Source organism: Pollicipes pollicipes, unplaced genomic scaffold, assembly GCF_011947565.3.
Source record: "Pollicipes pollicipes isolate AB1234 unplaced genomic scaffold, Ppol_2.1 Scaffold_6052;HRSCAF=7182_pilon_pilon_pilon, whole genome shotgun sequence".
Taxonomy (NCBI): domain Eukaryota; kingdom Metazoa; phylum Arthropoda; class Thecostraca; order Pollicipedomorpha; family Pollicipedidae; genus Pollicipes; species Pollicipes pollicipes.
In genome coordinates this window covers 4,706,741-4,725,249 of record NW_023596805.1, presented here as the reverse complement: position 1 = coordinate 4,725,249, position 18,509 = coordinate 4,706,741, and positions in this window count along the sequence as shown.

The window sequence follows — 18,509 nt, the reverse complement described above, 5'->3', positions numbered from 1 at the left end:
TTCCGATACAACCATGTGCTTTGCGAAGGTCTCTCTCTCTTCTCCTCTCTCTCTCTCTCTCTCTCTCTCTCTCTCTCTCTCTCTCTCTCCTCTTCTCTCTATCTCTCTCTCTCTCTCTCTCTGCTGCTCCTCTCTCTCTCTCCTCTCTCTCTCTCTCTCCTCTATCTCTCTTCTCTCTCTCTCTCTTCTCTCGCTCCCTCTCTTATCTCTCTCTCTCTCTCCTTCTCTATCTCCTCTCTCTCTCTCTCTCTCTCTCTCTCTCTCTTCTCTCTCTTCTCTCTCTATCTCTCTCTATCTCTTCTCCTCTCTCTCTTCTATCTCTATCTCTCTCTCTCTTCTTCTCTCTCTCTCTCTCTCTCTCTCTCTCTCTCTCCTCTCTGTACTCTTTCTTACTCTTTCTCTCTAACAATTTTTTACGCTTTGTTCCTCTCTTTCTTTAAAAGAGATCGCTATTAGAGATACAAGAAACACGTGAGCATCTAAGCATTTTGACCTGCTCAGACATTGTGGATGATTATGATCGTGTAATCAGTGCCCTCCAAGCTGGTAAGACCATTGTTATCGAGGAATGGCATGTCAATAGAACTAGAAAATGTTGACAAAAAACAGAACCGGCCAGACTTAGCAAACTACCTCAGCATTACGCCAAACAGTTTGACCACCACAGGAACAAAGGAGGAGCATGCCCAAAAGGTTTTGATATGCCTTTTAAATAACTCAGCAGATCATGACGTAAAATCACCTGGTTCAGTTTTTCAAGCCGTTGCTTACCTGACATCAGTTTGAACTCGTTGCCATAAGGGAACAGTTGCTTCATTTATGATTTAAGAACTAGGAACATGGCTTCGTTCTCAAAGATCTACATGACCTACTTACCTCTCTTTTATTGCTCACTGCTTCATGCTGAACCCGCGCTTCCCCACCTCTCTAGTTTAGAGTCCGTGCTAATATTTTGAGCCTTGGAGAACACAGCGTATTCAGCTGGATAGAGAAAACGCGGCTAAAGAAAACGCGATCCTCAAGATCTTAGAATCGCTCCACTTTAGTGATCTTCGTCGGAGACTGAGCATTCAACAGTCATCATGGGACGTCATTTGAACGGCGTGTTCATGCTATATTCACTTTTGATGGAAACAGTTTGCTAGTTGCTGCTTCGAACACCGATGTGCCGCTGCAAATTATATTTTAAGCTTATAGTCGGCATGAATCACCGTAGCCTTTCGGCTTCGGCTACGAAATCTTCTGTGTTCCGGGCGGTGCCGCGCAGGCAAGTAACAAGCGGTGCCGCGCACCGGATGTTAGTATGGGAGAGACCGAAGGAATGTACTGATGCTCGTGGTCGGCGCATTTGCAACCTTAGACCCGGTTGGCGCATCCGACAACTTTCCGCTTAGTCTTCTATGTGTTAAGAAGCCTTAAAGATAAAACAACGCATTGGTCGTTGTCCTACACTTACTAAATTGTTTTTAGAAATGTGGTGTCAGGTTGATAATATAATCTAACGGCGCCCTTTCTTAGCGTCTTGAAGGTTGGTTGGTTGGTTACGAAAGCAACTGGCATGTGCCAATGGCGACAAAAGTATCACTCGAGTTCAAAAGCAGCGCAGGTGAAATTTCAAGGATTGCTCAAATTGATTTCAATATAGTCTTTATTGATGTTAGTCTGGATATTACCTTCCTTCAATGGTGATGCCTTGTTTTGAGATGTTAATAAAATGACATTTGTATAGAATGACCTCACCCAAAATGTCAGAGTAGACCATGGCAGGATCTCAGATGACATCACGTTGGCACATGGACGCCGTGGAAGCCAAAAATGGTATGTTCGACTTTGTTCTGACATCTACGCTCTACGGACACCGGGCGATGCGCACGGACGGCGGAAGCGTTGTCTAACATACTTGGGCGTTACTAGGTGAGCCGTGAGAGAGATTCAAGTTTCCAGCAAATTGATGGATAACTGGACATGACGTGTAGGTTGGTGCATTGTTTCTTCATTCCGAAATCAATTGTGGAGTCTGCGGGGTGCTGAACAAACTCCACCGTTGCTGCGAAAGGCAGGGAATCTGCCCGAGTTGGCGACGGCTAAAAGCCTGTCAGGCCATTTGACGCAGTAAACAACTATCTCGTCATCTTATTCCTTTATCATCGCGCTTCGGCTTTACACAACTGCCATCACGTTTGCAGGCCTTGCCCGGGGTGTTGTCGGCAACTTGGTGCATCGGAGTGGCCAACATGCTCGCCCAGAGGTTGATAAGTTATTCTCAGAGGTAGGTGAGTTATTCCCAGAGGTTAGTGAGTTATTCCCAGCGGTCATTGAGTTATTCACGCCGTCCCTTACTGTTGGGTATGTGGGTCAGTGAGTTATTCACACCGTCCCTTACTGTTAGGGATATTGCCTCCAAGTCAGTCTTGGAACACTGGATAACCTACTGTATGGATTTGAAAGGCAGTCGACTGCTCCAGGATTTTTATCGCTGGCTTACAATTTATGTTGGCCTGCACATCATCGAACACTGCGTTACGGTTTTGATGGTGCCTTCATAGGTCAGGTCAAATGGAAATATTCAACTGCTTCCAATAACGCGTACTCTTCCTTCCATATGGGAATTCGAGAGACGTGAATTCCAGAACGCATATAAATGCGCGCAGAGTGCATTTAAATGGCAAATAATGATTGCAGCTGACGTCAAGTTTTAGTTTTTTTAAAGGTTGCATGGCGCGCGTCGCCACATGGTCCTTATGGAGCGGAAGCGACTTGAGTTGGCATTTCAGTGTCCAGACGTTTTAGCGCCTTGCAGGAACCAAACCTGGGTCACCCGCGTGAAAACTGACCACTCTCCCAACTGAGGTATTCCGTTCCAAGAAATTCAAACAATGCGGTATTAGAGCACGGGCTATATTCCCTTTTTGGTTTCTTTTGGGATGTGATACATTTGTGGCCCGAGTCTGTGCAATAGCCTGCATTCGTATCTTACACCCAAAATTATCCCTCCCAAATCGGAAGTCATTTTGCATTTTATCTTGGCCATTTCAGTAAAGATTTAACGCAACCTCCCAAAATCCCCCCCCCCCCTGCAGTAAACCTGTGCGTGCTTAAGGGATTGACCAATCCTAAATGACTTTCTCGATCTCAAACTAAACCTGAACACCTGAACCTGAACTGACGTCAACTGAACTTCGCACCTGAACTGAACTTCGCACCTGAACTGACGTCACATTACAGTTACATGTGACGTCACAGCGCTACGAAGTAGTCCACATGGAGGAAAAAAAGACAGCAATCGTATGGATAGTGTCAGGCAAAGTGACCTGCGTTTACTTTTCCTTTCATTTTGGAAAAAAAACATACGCAAATTTCCGACAGAACAGAATGTCAGGGCCCGCCACATGAAGCCATCCTGGGTGAAAATTTGAAGCTTCTGCTTTGGTATTTTGATTAGAGCTCTTTCGGCCAGTCATGACTTTTTCAGAGCTATGGAGTAAGGAGAATTAAAAACAGTGTTCCAGGAGCACATGTACCTGGGGCCTATCCGCTCAGACCAGCCCGTGTGGGCACCCTTCTGAGGGGTGTGTTTTTGGCGCTCGGACGGGTCCTCCGCCAAGGGTACTTTGGCCCACTCGTGACTGGCGCAAGCAGCCCTGCCCCGGACAAGCACAGAGTCGTGAGCATGCAGGATAAAGCGAGATATAGGATGTAAGGGCGGACAAGGTGCTTACAGTTTTCAATCACTGGTTATGCCATTTTTGTTGTGCGTCATTGCAGGACACCCGAAGCGGGGTAACCCCACCTCCCAATTGTCTCGCGAGTTCACTGCGCCCAATGCTTTGGCTATTTGAAATCACCTTTGGTTTGCAATCAAACTACAAGAAGCTCGCCGCTCACTTGTTCTTCCTACGGTTGTAGAAAAGAGCACTCCGTGCATGGATATGGTTACTTTCCGACCCAACGGACGATGCCCACGCCTCTACCGGTGACGCGCTGAACTAACAAAAAGGTGGCGGAGATGGCGCTGGCTTTGCCGGTCACAACCATGTCCCGGCGATCGCTAGTTCATTTGAGATTTGGGGAATTTTCGGATTTTTATTTGGGGAAATTCGGTCAGGAGAATCTAACTACAAACTTTTGGCGCGGAAAACATTTCCGAATACCACACTCTGGTGGACCGAGTATTACGCCTCAACAAAGAAATCTCCCGCGCGCTTTCGCTACATTGAAGGTCCATGGACAAGTTGGTCTAGCTTGAATCCGGCATTGATCTCTGTGATTATTCATGACGCACACAATTTATTCGGCCATTCTTCTGACGATTATACAGGCCGACTATAGTGGTGCACCTATAGATACGGCCAAGTTCCAACTGACTTTTCAGTCGTGAGCTTTTCAGTGGTGAGTAAAGCATGGCTTTCGGCGATTCATCCAATGCCATCCGCGGGATGCACACTCACACAAACGCAAGCACACGGTTGCCATGGTTACCAGCCGCAGCTAACGCAATGGACTGGCCATTGCAATAGCCATAGCTTTAGTACGGCGGTAGTACAGTCGGCAGTCGATCAGAATCGCGCACTTAGCCGAAAGCACATAAATGGTTCAGAGAAGGGCAGCCGACGTTGTTTTAGGTAAGGGTGATAGGTGCACATGTATGAATGATGTGCTTGTTGAGCTGTGTTAGAGACCATTATAATTTAAACAAAAGGGGGTCGGGCTTTACAGGCTTTTCGATCTCATCATGGGCATAGCAATGTAAACGTTGAAAATATAATGACTAATCCAAATCATGTCGGGCATGGGCACAATTCCAGAAAGATTTGTTTAGTGCAATATAGTCTTCTTTGCCATCATTCTTTATTTTTCCTAAAATGATCCGAAATTAAACCTGGTTTATTCAGCTGTGATGTTTGAGTGTAATACTGTAGAACAGCTAAAGCAGATGTCTGAAAATTTTGAAAGCGCTAGTAAGTTTATTTTCATAGCCGTAACTGCACTGCCACGGAATGCTAAATGTGTATGGTGTGCAGTTGTTGGCTATTGTCGTATGCTGAACACCGTTAATGCTGTGCTCTAATTATAATGCTGTGCTATTATTGCTGCTATAATAATGTGTCATTATTGTGTAGCATTCTCAAACGTGGAAACACCATTCAAAAGTTGGATTTTTGTGCAGTTTATGGCATGCTGTGGTGTGTGTGGTATTGAAAGCGAATACTGACCTTGAACGACTTAACTCAACTCGGTGCAGAAACTACAACACGTACCTGGGTTCCCGGATGAAGGCCTCGACCAAAGCACGGCCTACACGGAACACAACGCAACTGAAGAAGAACACAACGGCAAAATTTTCAACGCCCCTTTTCATCATCCCCAAATCAGAGTGCAGCACACGCATGCCATATGGAAGCTCATTTATCTGCTGAATCAGAACGCCGCGATGTGCCAGCTACGTATCAGCCAATGCCACGTACGCTCCAGAGGACCGTGACCTGACAAGGCCACCGTCCGTGGCAGACACAGCTGTGGACTGGCAGCGATGCGGAGCAATGGACGACATGCGCCATCTGTTCACGAAGGCAGCGGTGCAAGTGCCAGGTCCAGACGCTGGGTGGCGCTGAAGTCTGAACGCTGGTCAAAGCCTGAGCTGTTCCATTCTCTGGGCAGGGTCGGACTGGCTAAGATGATAAATGTATCAGTGGGCGATTTCTGCTTTTGCATGCTCTGTATCCCAGCCGTCATCGGTACTTTGCTGGTGTGATTCACCAGGTCACTTCCTCGCTCACTCCAGGCAACTCTCTGTCTCACTCCAAGTCACTCTCTTACTCATTCCGGGTCACTCCCTCACTCACTCCAGGTCACTCCCTCACTTACTCCGGACCACTCCTTCACTCACTCCAGGCCAGTGATTTGGTCCAAGAGAGTCATTGAACAGTTATACAGTAATACAGCCATCGGTCCTCGGTCGACTCTGGGGTGTCATCCAATGACAATTAAAACTTGTTTTGGTTGCCAAGGATGTTTTCAGCACTTGCCGTTCGTAAATTTTAAAATAATACCCTTGTAGATCGTATCTCCCTGAACTCGACCCAAACCAAAACAATTACCCGGTTTACATGGGCAGCCGAGGATAATTCGAATTAAGATCGGAACGGATCATGCGACGTTAACCCTCTCGGCGAGGGGCGTTTACATGGGCGAAACCGGCTTTACGTCGGATTAACGGTCGATAGTTCGATCCCGCTTAGTTCGAACCAAGGAACGGGTTATGGGCGAAAACTGCGCTTTTGAGGCGAACTGAACAAAACAAGAAGAAAAAGCCGGTACTCTGCGTATGGATGGCGAATGTCACGAGCCATGGTGGGCGCGAGACAGCTTTGAGGGCGAGGAGGAAGATGGACTCCGTTGGAAAAATGATCTGTGCGGGACTCATAGGCTTTGTAGCTACAGCACAAGCCATAGCACTTGAAACACAGGAGTTGCGCAGTCAGCACTGCCAAATCTGTCACATAAGCAGTGTTTTATGCAAATTTTTACTAGCTCGAAACTGGCTAGCACGAAATCAGTATTTTCTTGTATTGGCCAATGACACTCACAAACTTACCACACTCATCAGTATGCCACCCAGCATCATGTCATCTACTTTGCGCAGCCCAAGAAACACATTACCTAATCCCGCACCAATGCATTTATGAGCAGCCTGCAACAGTGAGCTAAGCTACAGAAATGACTCATGAATGGTACATAGTTAGTGGCAAAAATTGTGTAACTATGTTGTCTTTCCCCATCCAATGCATCATCAGTACCTGAGGGCAGCATTGCCATTTAGACTTGGCATGGACTGGCAAGTCAGAATGCAGCTATTTGCTTTCTTGACATACTAGGGTTGAAATACTGCTTTGATATCCTTGCAGTCAACAGCACTGGCTGATATGGACTGATGGCTAGGTGGCACAAACAGCTGTGTTCGCACAGTCCAAAGATCATAACGTGAACCAGCCCCAGAGCTGTCATGACAAAAGCAATCTGGGCTCAAAATTCATAACAAATGATTAATTATAGCAACAGCTCAATTATCCACCTCATGGTTTGCAAAGATATGTGTCACAAAAAAGCACCAAGGCAACATATTTACTCACCAGTACAAAAACAGGTAATGATGTGCACTGCAGATGTTCTCTGCACATCATGTGGCATTAGGTTAGGTTTACTTAGTTTATGCACTGTTTTCTTCCACATGAAATGCACAAACCTGGATTTGACAGAGTACTGATGACAGCTAATTTCATCCAGTGCTCACATTTGCTTTCTTGACATTTTGGAACCATCACTGGGCAATTTTGGTCCCATCATTAAAAATAGTTCACATTCTGCACTGACTGCAATGATCTATTGCCTATATCTGTTGATCCTTTGCATCATGCAGGAATTATTGAGTTACCTATCTCACACACATTAAACCGACAAGCAACAAACAGCCTAATTGCATCAAAACAAATATTCCAGCCCCCGCTTCCTTGCCAGTTGGTCTAACAGTGTGACGTAACTTCATATTTCCTTGACAAGCCAGTCACCAATATCCAGCACATCCCTCCTGCCAATAGGTGGTCAACCAAATGTTCAAGTCACAGGAGGAATGTCTGCAAAATCAATCCTGGGGCATTTATGTGTTCACCTAATGAAAGAAACTATTGGTACTCCCTGCAAGAATTGTTGAACAGTTGAATTACCTACCTTGTGGCCTGCAGACACCCATCACAAAAAAGCACCAAGGTGACATATTTAATCACCAGCACAAAAACAGGTGATGATATGCAACACAGACGTGTTCTCCATGCAGCATGTGCCATCGTGTTAGGTGTTAGTTTATGCACTGTTTTCCTGCACATGGAACACACAAACTTGGATTTAGCAGAGTAATGATGACAACTATTTTCATCCAGTGTTCACATTTGCTTTCTTGCTGTTTTGACCCCATCATTGGGCAATTTCGGTCCTACCATTAAAAAAGTTCACATTCCGAGCTGACTGCAATGATCTATATTTGTTCATCCGTCATATCATGCAGCAATTTTTAAGCTACCTTTCTCACACAAATTAAACTGACAAGCAACCAGCATCCTAATTTAAGGAACATCTGCAAAAACACTCCTGGGGACTTAAGGTATTAACTTAATGAACGAAACTCGGAGGCATTCTCTGCAAGAATTTTGAGCAATCCAAAAATTAAAATGAGAACAAGTCAAAGCCATATAAAATAACCATATTACCTCCATCTGGCTTTTGGAAGCATGGAGCCTGCCCCAGATGTAAACTAATCTAACCTTTAGGCGGAAAGATAGCACCAAACACCGTCGACGCCTGCTGTCTGCATAGATCAAGCGCCTAGCAAGGCTAAATTACGTGAGCATTTCTGTGCTGCTAGCCACCCAAGGCCCTCAATAATAAGAGTAGTTTTAGCAGCATGATGTCAACTTCACCTTCCTTCTCTTTTCCCTTACCATCTTGGACTTGAACCGTCTCGAGCAATAGCTAAAAACCCGTGGAAAAGCGGTAACACCGCACAAAGCTGAAATGGCTATGAACAGAACTGCGCGCGCCAGGCATTTTTCTTTTTTTTTGTTTAGACAGCTGACGGCCGATAATTCGGACGAAATCCCTTCCTGAACGGATGATCCTCTCACGGGAAGGGATTTCCTCCGGCGCACGATTCGAATCAGCGGAACGGCGCGTGAGTGTATACATGGGCCGGATAGTTCGGATCGAGGACGGGTCCCGGCTTAATTCGAATCACAGCTGCCCATGTAAACAGGGTAAATGTTTTTCGGTGACGTCCCTGCCTCCCGTTTACGCGCTTCACGCATACCCCGCCCCCCCCCCCCCCCCCCTCGACGACATGGACACCGCCGCGCCTTTACTAATGAAAACCAGAACCGTGCCAAACGAGGCTAAATGCCTGACCTCGACACTGACACAGTGGCTTATGTTCCACCCCCTCCCCTACCCCGCCCCGCCCTTGGTACCCCCTTGGTGCGGTGATGCGCAATGGGGTGGAGGCACAGAGGGACGAGGGGGAGGGAGGGGGCGAGGCCGCGCCGGGCGCAGTGCGCACTAGGTGCAGCTGACCTGATTTCGCCGCGGGCTGACCCCGTTCGGCGGGCGCCGCCGCTGTGGCCGTGGACGAACGGGTGGATGGGCGGACCGACAACGCCGATCATGAGGTGGCAGACATGCCGAGTTGGGTTATGCCAGGGAGCCGTGCGTGCCAGCTTGGTTCTGGGGCTGTCAGCTCCAAATTAAGGTCGCCGACTTGCGACAGAATGCAGTCTGTCCGGCAGCTATTGACTCTGTTGCTAATGCAATATTTGTCGGCTCCCTGCACGGAAATTGATTGGGAGAGTCTGCGTCTGCTGGCGTTGTGTGGTGGATGCCGCCTTTGTGGCTGGTGACTTGGAGTGGTCGCCGCCGACGCAGAATTGCTGCTCCTGGCTCGTAGGCTTGCGTGCTGTCAACATTGGTGTGAACTGCTAGCAGTGATGGCTGCCGGCTGTAAGCTCCGCTCGCTGGCGTGGAAATAAGGCGTCTGCCTCGAAACTGCGGTACCCGCCCGGGAGCTGTATCTGACGACGACTCGGTGTTGTGCCTGCCCCAATGTAACTGCTGGAATCGGAATCGCGGCTTCTGGCTTGAATCTCCGGGTGTGATGAGAAGCTGTGTCCACCGACGAGGTCCTGTAACCACAAATTGGGTTCTTCGGTTGCTGACCCGACTTGGCGAACAGCTGCTCATCGCAGACACACCGCGTCTGAGCCTCTCTTTCGCGGGACGGCTGGCGGTTAACACAACCTGAGCGAGGAGCTGAATGCCATTCGACAAGACGCATTTCTGAGATCACGCGTGGTCGTAAGCATGCATCGAAACGTCGAGTTTGTCAAGACAACCGTTATCTGCTCTATGGTGTTGTTTAACCAGAGCCTCCTAGTGTGCTGAAGGTTGATAGCTCAACAGAACATCTCTGAGCCCATAACGCATTTTCTTCTGCGCCTATATGAATTGCATGTCGCTACAATGCTGGGCCGTACGAATCGGAGCCCGCTTTTGATCCGTGTTATTAGGTTCCTGTCGCTTGAAAAATTTACGCTTCACGTGTTAAACGAATGGGAAAGACTGTACTTCGTTTCTACTGTAATGTAGAAGAGGCCCATCTTGTATGTAAATTTCTACGGGTGTATGCTGGACCACTCTTAAAGATCACGTTTCTTCTTCCCGAAAAAGCATGAAAAAGCATGAAAAGCATAAAAAAGCAAAAAGCTGCTCCAGTGGTTGCGAAGATTTTAGAGTCCTGAAGGCTAGACGGCCGGGTCGGTACAGGTCCAAACAATAAAAAGTTATCGCAGTTTATGTAAGGTTTACTCGCTTCCAGTCCCACTCGTAGTCATATTTCTAAGGACGCGCAAGATCATAATGCTCCAGAGCGACTGCGTTGCGAAATCCGGAGTAACTTGTTTGTACCGTTTGCGCTATCATCATGAATACATCGTGCGTGATGATAGCGGTTTCCGATCGTTTCATATGTTTGTGATAGTTCTGTGGTAACAAAACATCTGATGTACGTTCAGTAGTTATACATTTAAGCACTAAACATGATGAGCTGATGAGACACAGGATACCACGTCTGCTCTTACCACTTCCAAAGAATCACGCGTTCACAACAGAATGGGGTTGATCTATTTTGGGTGACGGTCGTGGCTGCTACGGTTGTCACGGACTGACACACGTGAGCTAAAGTCATCGCGCCCTGATGGAGCGGGGACGGTGGGAACCACAGTCAAAACTGCTGTTTTGGTCACGGATGTGGGCACGAGGTGGTAGAGGCTTCCGGAGAAAGATGACTGTCATAGGAGAGGCATGTTTAGAAAGATACCCAGCTATTCGAGCAGAGTGAGTCTGTCTGTTTGTATGCCTGTTTGTTACCTTTTGCCCTTTGAGCCGCGCGTAGGTCAAGCAGCGGGTCGGTTGAAAGTGGAATGTTGACACGGTGCGCATGCGTGCGACACGACGTGGCACTACACATGTCGCGTCGGTTCGGTTATCAGGTAGTGCGTGGTGCGTGTTGTATCTTTTGGCCCCTTGATTTTACACGGGCGGCCCGGAAGAGCGACCACTGCTCAAGCCGGCAGGCGGCGGTTCAAAGTCATGGCCGCGTTCCGCTAACCGAATTTGTGTTGGAGCGACGCGAAAAAAGCACGCTTTGATAGTGAACTGGACGGGAAGTCGCGTCATGTCACGTGTGAGGCTGTCATGACGCGTCACGTGTGACGTGTGACGCCACGGTCATGACGGATTTGCCCGTTTTTTGAACGTTTTTTTCACATTGTGCGCCAACATCTCGACAGCCAGAGCATGTGGGGGCGTGAAACCAAATGTCTACGTTATTAATATATTATTATTTATGCATTAATGTATTTTTATTATGTATTATGTATTATGTATTATGTATTTGTGTATTATGTATTAATTACCACCGGATCGCCTATAATCTGTGTCAACAACACGAGGTTGTGCGATGCACGGTTGAGCCACTCCACTGTGCGTCGTGCAAGCCGGAGATGTCGGCATTTGGAAAAATGGTGCTGAGTATAACGCGCTGCCGTCGCTTGACCCATGGATTGCACCCACCGAGGAAATCGATCTATGCAAGGCATTCGGCATGGCAGGCTACGACAGCTTCCAGGACAGGATGGGATGACGGGGCATTTCATCCACTGCTTTAGAAGATATTCTCCCGCCCGAAAACAGATCGTGCGATGACGGACATTGGTGCTTTCAGTGACTTACGGGATACCTCAGGGCTCTTCCGTGGGACCGCTGATCTTCAGCCTCCCCGTGAATGATCTCGCCAACTTCCTTTCACATGGTCCACATGTGTCACGTACCGACAACTTCTACATTCTTGACCGCGCTCTTTGCAGCACAGATGATCATTCAAATAAAAAAGGTGCTTGTATAAATGCCTTCAGGCCGTTCAGGTTTGGTTCAAATTAACATTAGCGCCAAACCTCTCTCATCATGATTTGCATGGAAAATAAGCTGGCATATGGGGATCTACCAAACTACAGCACTGATATCTCAGGCTCAAATCCTGCCGTTCTCTGGGAATCCAAATTAAGGATGTTACTTTTCATAAAACGTGCGACGTACGATCGACACGATCAGACAGCCGAAGTACGAGGAGTGTATTGAAGAGGTGACAGGAGGATGCTTCGCGGTCACGAGCACCAACAGTCGATCGCGTCATCATTTCACTCAGGAAGCTCTTTGTTCATACCTCGAGCCCACCTGCCCCCCCCCCCCCGTTTCTTACTGCATTCCAGGGGGAGAGGAAGGGGCAAAGGAACATCTGAACTCGAGTCCAAAAGCTCCTTAACTTCGTCAACCAAATGGGGCTCTTGAAGCCCTCGCAGTGCCGTTATCCCTGAGCTTATCAGACGGCTGCGACGGCAGTTTCTAAGGCGCTGCACAGCCACCGCGCTCTTTTAACCTAGTCATTATATGATTGTGTGAGCGTGTGACTGTGTGATTGTTGTGACTGTGCTGTACGGTTGTGCCTTACTTCCAGGTTGTGAAACTCGCCAGTCTGTGGGATCCGCAGTGCAGCTTTTGCAGTGCTGCATGGCGTGCATGAAAATGACCTTCTCTTGTAGGGTAGCACGCGGGTAGCAGCACCGAGCTGTTGCCTCGTGTCCAGGGACGTACATTCCTATTCAGCTGGAGGAGCTCCAGCGCCCCCAGCAACAATAATAACTACATCCTGCCCCGCCCGTCAACTTATTTTGCGGGACTGTGCCCCCGCCAGTGTTCCTCCATCTAGCTGTCATTGTGGTCTGACAGTGTCTCGCCTCCACGGTCATAGTGGTCTGACAGTGTCCCGCCTCCACGCTCACAGTGGTCTGACAGTGTATTGCCTCCGCCCTCATAGTGGTCTAACAGTGTCCCGCCTCCGCCCTCATAGTGGTCTGACAGTGTCTCGCCTCCGCCCTCATAGTGGTCTGACAGTGTCCCGCCTCCACGCTCACAGTGGTCTGACAGTGTCTCGCCTCCACGCTCACAGTGGTCTGACAGTGTATTACCTCCACGCTCATAGTGGTCTGACAGTGTATCGCCTCCACATTTATGGCGGTCTGTCAGTTTCTTGTGTCTGCTACCAATAAGAGGCGGCGTAGTGATCATGATTTGGAGTTTTGGGGCGCATCGAAGGCTGTAGGTAATGCAGCGCCGACGTGGTGGTGGTAGACGATCCGCTCCACAATGTAAGATGAAATATGTTTCTTGGCAGCACGACGCTGTGATTGCGTTGCGAATTTAGCACACGACGGAACATCACTGCATGTTTGCACCTGCTGACAAATGAATACCATAAAATTCAGCAAAAGGTTGCGCCAGCCTATTGCGCCTGTGCAATAAAGATGACGCTGATGATTATGGTTTTGAAGAGGCCCGGCGGCATTGGTCATAGGTGCGCGCCTCTGCACCAGCCCGTGTGCGCCTCTGCTCTCGCCACACGTGAGCCTCCGCGCCAGCCCGTGCGCGCCTCCGCGCCATTCCGTGCGTGCCTCTGCGCCAGGTGCGCGCCTCCGCGCCAGCCCTTGCACGCCTCTGCGCCAGCCCATGTGCTTCTGCGCTCGCCACACGTGAGCCTCCGCGCCAGCCCGTGCGCGCCTCTGCGCCAGCCCATGTGCCCTTGCGCTCGCCACACGTGAGCCTCTGCCATATCCGCGATCACATCCGCGATCCCCGCGCGCGGCCTCCGGTCAGCCGGCAGTGTGCCCCAGTTTGTCGCCTACTACGCCGTGCGTGAGAGTGCAGGTAACAGGGTTGGCAGGAAGCAAGCGAATTGGGTTGGGCGAGCTGGCCCCCCCGGCTGCGGGGACAGGGGGCACGGGGCTGGCGGGTCAGGGATATGGGGGAGGGGCTGAGCACTGGTTGCTGGGTTGAGAATGCCCGCGGAGGTGTTGTGGCGTGGAAGAGCGTAGAGGAATGTAGAGGAGAGTAGAGGGACGTAGAGGGCGAAGAGAAGCGTGGAGAAACGTAGAGTGGCGTAGAGTGGCGTAGGTGAGCATAGAGGAGTGTAGAGAAGGGTGGAGAACATAGAGGGACGTAGAGAAGCGTAGAGGAGCGTAGAGGAGCGTAGAGGACCATTGAGGCCGCGGGTGGTGTGTTTGAAGTCAGTCGCGGGATCTGCGTATGGGGTTTAATTTGGGTGACTGTGTCTCATGTGGTGGCCGATTTATGAGGTGAAGAGTGAAAGCATACTATAATCAGCGGTTGGATGTATCCATAAAGGTATGATTATTTCAAAGAATATAGTGGAATTGATGAGAGCTCTGGGACTGAAGCGCAGATAGATAGCGCAGATACCACCAATTACATTTGTGATATTTGTTTTTCCCGGTTTCAATTGGGCTTTATAGGTTCTTAGTTCCCAGTACTTCGTTCTTAGAGTTGTTATGCTGATAGTGATGATCTTCTGGTATATTGAGGTATATCGCGCTATATCTCTAGACATCGTGAACGTTGGTTATTGTTAGCCTAACTCAAAGTTCGTACGGGGAAAAACCAGGACCTCGATGCTTTTCTTGCTTAAACCACGTTCAATCGGTGGAAGGCACTTTGATGCTGATGTCTATTTGATTTGCATGCGTTTTAACGTGAACCAGAGATCACAGTGGTTGCAGTGGAGTTCAGACAAAGGAAGGCTCCCCCAACATTTTGTCAATTGAAAAACCAGTGGCAAGTGATTTTTAGGTGGGTAGGGGAAACACTGACCCTCTCCACAGATTTGATGCACCCGTGCATGTGCGTCTTATCCATGCACGCATGGATCTGGATAGAACAGGAAAGAAGACTTTGCTGCCGGGTTCAGAAGCTGTAAATGCGCATATATACATATATACATATATATATATATATATATATATATATATATATATGTGTGTGTGTGTGTGTGTTTGTGTGTGTATGTGCGTGTGTGTGTGTGTGTATAGAGAGAGAGAGAGAGGGAGAAAGAGAGAGAGAGAGAGAGAGAGAGAGAGAGAGAGAGAGAGAGAGAGAGAGAGAGAGAGAGAGAGAGAGAGAGAGAGAGAGAGAGAGAGAGAGGGAGAGAAAGAGAGAGCTTAATCTGGCATATGGGTGGGCCGGCATACAGCGGGTTAACATGAACTATCCCCGGAAAGATTTCTGCTGTAATGGATGAGACTGAGGTGCATTGATTGTTCATGAAAAGGTTGACTGGATAGTGGATTTGACGTTAATCCGGTGAGCTGGACTGGACAAAGCCCTGAAGAGACAAATGACGAAGATGCTTTAGAAATGCTGTTGAAAGCTTACCGCACATTTTCATTCACCCTTTCTGCGACAGTCTGCGTTTGGTGCGCTACATCTTTTGCTTATTTTTATTGGCGCTTTGAGTATGCGCGTTGGAGAATGAAAGCAACACCCGACTGAAAACAGTGTTCTCAAACAAGCCTATTACAGCTATCGGAAACTAACTCAAGACTCCCCCTGGTGCCTTGATTCCACTCGTAAAGAGTCTGCATTTGCTGGGCTAAAAAGCGAGAGCCTTAACTCCGATCAAACGAACTCAAGCACAAGTATGTTCGCAAGCCTTTTAAGGGGCTGTGACTTGTTGACTGGCGACTCTCGATGCGATTGATGAAATCAGCTACAAGTGCATAAAAGCTCACATTCATACGGCGGCAAACTTAAGGACAATGCCGCAATAATTTCCCCTACACCAATGAGATACGGGAAACTTGAACACTCATTTCGGCGTAAGAAAACCCAAAAGGAAGACGCACATTGTCTCGATACGTCAAACAGGTCACATAACCATCGTCGTCTAAAAAGTCATTTAACTATCGCTATTGGGCGTCATTGCCAGACACTCCGAACCGTAACGGAAAAGATAACTCCAATGCACGCAGTTTGTCGGGCCATGACAGTGAATAGTCCTAGGGCAAAACAATCATGACGCAGCGGATCTGGAAACTGACATTTGATGACCTTGGCCTAATGACACCAGCGCAGAACAGTTTCACCAATGTCAAATGCCGCGCACAATGGATGCCCTCTTTGTTTAGAACGCCACTAGTACGCATCGAAGCCGTTTTTGTGGGATGAAACAGTGCGCTCGCCCGAAGGAAACATCACTGACCAGGTTTCCACACATCAGGTTTAGCAATAAGGCATCTGTATTGCAACGTAAGTTGTGGCGAGGTAAGACGTGATGTATGCATGCACAGATATAACAACATGTGTTTAACAGGCATGGCAAAGCAATCTTTCACTGGACAACGACTTGTCTTCCTTACCACGGTGTTTCGATTCTGTCACTGTCACTTATTAGAGGTGGTTGACCCCATGTGATTCCATCATGGACGCAAGCCCATTGTAGCACCGTACTCCATCACAGTAGAGTACCGCAGCACTGCGCGCTCACTACTACAGAGTGCCGCAGTACCGCGTGCCCAATGTAGTACCGCACTCCACTACAGCGTACCGCAATGCTGAGTGCCCACTGCAGTACCGTGCTCCACCACCACAGGGTGCCGCAGTACTGCGGTACGTTGTGCCCCCGTGCTCTGCGGTAGTAAATGCTGGCGGTTGCCTATGACTGGGAGCCAGCACGAACCACGTAACGTGCGGAAAATGACGTAAGACCCGGCAGGCAAGGAGCCTGATTCCTCACAACCAACAGTGCCATAAAATCAGTACTCGTGCACATGTAATGATACGGTGCTGAAAGGCGCAAGCAACCAGACTGCATCCATCATAGACAACGACGTCTATTAGCAAATTTAGCGAATTGGCGTCACGTAAGCAGCATATCACGAAAGGCATAAATGCTGCTTTGAAGCGTCTAAATGCTAGTCGTACATATTTGCTTTTTGAGGTTTTTAGATGATACATCCGCAGTCTGCAGATAAATTGCACGTCGCGCATGGCGAAGATCCAGCCATCTTTCAAGGTGTCGTTGGCACGCTCTTGGGTGGAGGTTCTAGTAGTGTACTGGTTAAGCTGCACGTCCGGAAAACCCAGGGCATGTAATTCTATTCCCCCAGCTGTCCGCGCATTCTGCCAGGGTGAGAGACAGACAACGCCATATAGTCTAAACAGCTGGGGGCGTCATAAAGCCCGATGGTGATAAGGGTGTGTGGATTGTAGCTGCGGGGCTCTAATCGTCGTTACTATCAACCAGATTTCTTTGCGCAATCTTGCTCTTTTGCGACATTTTTTTCAGGAACGCCACCTGCTCCAATGGAGGGTTTTTCATCACATGGTGTGATTGAGTCCTGTGATTGTGACGGTGGGCGCGCGTCCATTATGAACTCACATGGACCCATCGACCAGCAATAAGTACCAGTACGCGATTCGAAACGCCATGGTAAGGAAGGCAAGCTGTTGTCCAGTGAAAGCTTGCTTTGCCATACCTGTAAAACACATGTTGTTATACCTGTGCATACATATTTCATGTCTTATATTGCCATACCTTACGTTGCTATACAGATGCGTTATTGTTATACCTGATGTGGGAAAGCTGGTCAGTGATTCTTCGTTCGGGCGGGCGCACTATTTTAACCCACTGGCTCATCGATGCAAAGGATTTTGAGTTAGAAACGTAAAACATTCGAGCGAGATAGCCAGCACAGATGACAGCACCTACATTGTCAGCCCGAGCGTCGATGTAACTCTGACCTGGTCATGCTGCTCGCTCGGCTGACGTCGTCATGGCACCCAGCGGCTTCGTCGCTTTCGATGCGCGTTTTGATGTCAAGGCCGGCGCCGGAGGCTGTCTGAAGGCCGGTCACCAGGCTCTTCCGCTACGGCAGGCCTTGACCCACAAGCCTCCTCCTCCCCGCCTCCACAGCCCTCTTCAGCCCCCGCCCCCACCCCACCCAGGAGTGGCGGAGTCTCTGTGGAGGAGGGGTGAGGCTGCGTGTGGGAGCGGGGAATAATGCAGTTTATGTCTTGTTTATATTCATGCTGCCATATAAGCTGTTAAATTATATCGAAGACCCTCCGTCCGTTAAATTACGTTATATGCTCTTGGTAAGTTATGTCAGCTGTCCCACGTCCACGTTACCCAACGCCGCCCCTGCTCTCCCAACGAAAAACCGCTCTGTCCGCCCCCCCCCCCCCTCCCCCACTCTTGCGTCAGCCGCCGTGTGCAGCGCGCTTCCGCCCCTCCCCGCCCCCTCCAACTGAAGAGCCATGACCCGCAGTAGCCCGAGGCCACCCCCCCCCCCACCCCCCCCCCCCCTCCCCCTGTTGCTCAGCTCTTCCGCCGCCGGCGCACGGCCTTGACACGAGCCCTCATGCTCCCTGTGCCGGTCCCGCAGCCGGAAGACGTTAGAAAGCGCCCCCAACCCCCGATGTGTGAAGTGACGGGACGGTATGAATTAAGTATGTTCAATTATGTTGCTTAAAAAGGAAAAATAGCATTCAATATAAAAATATGG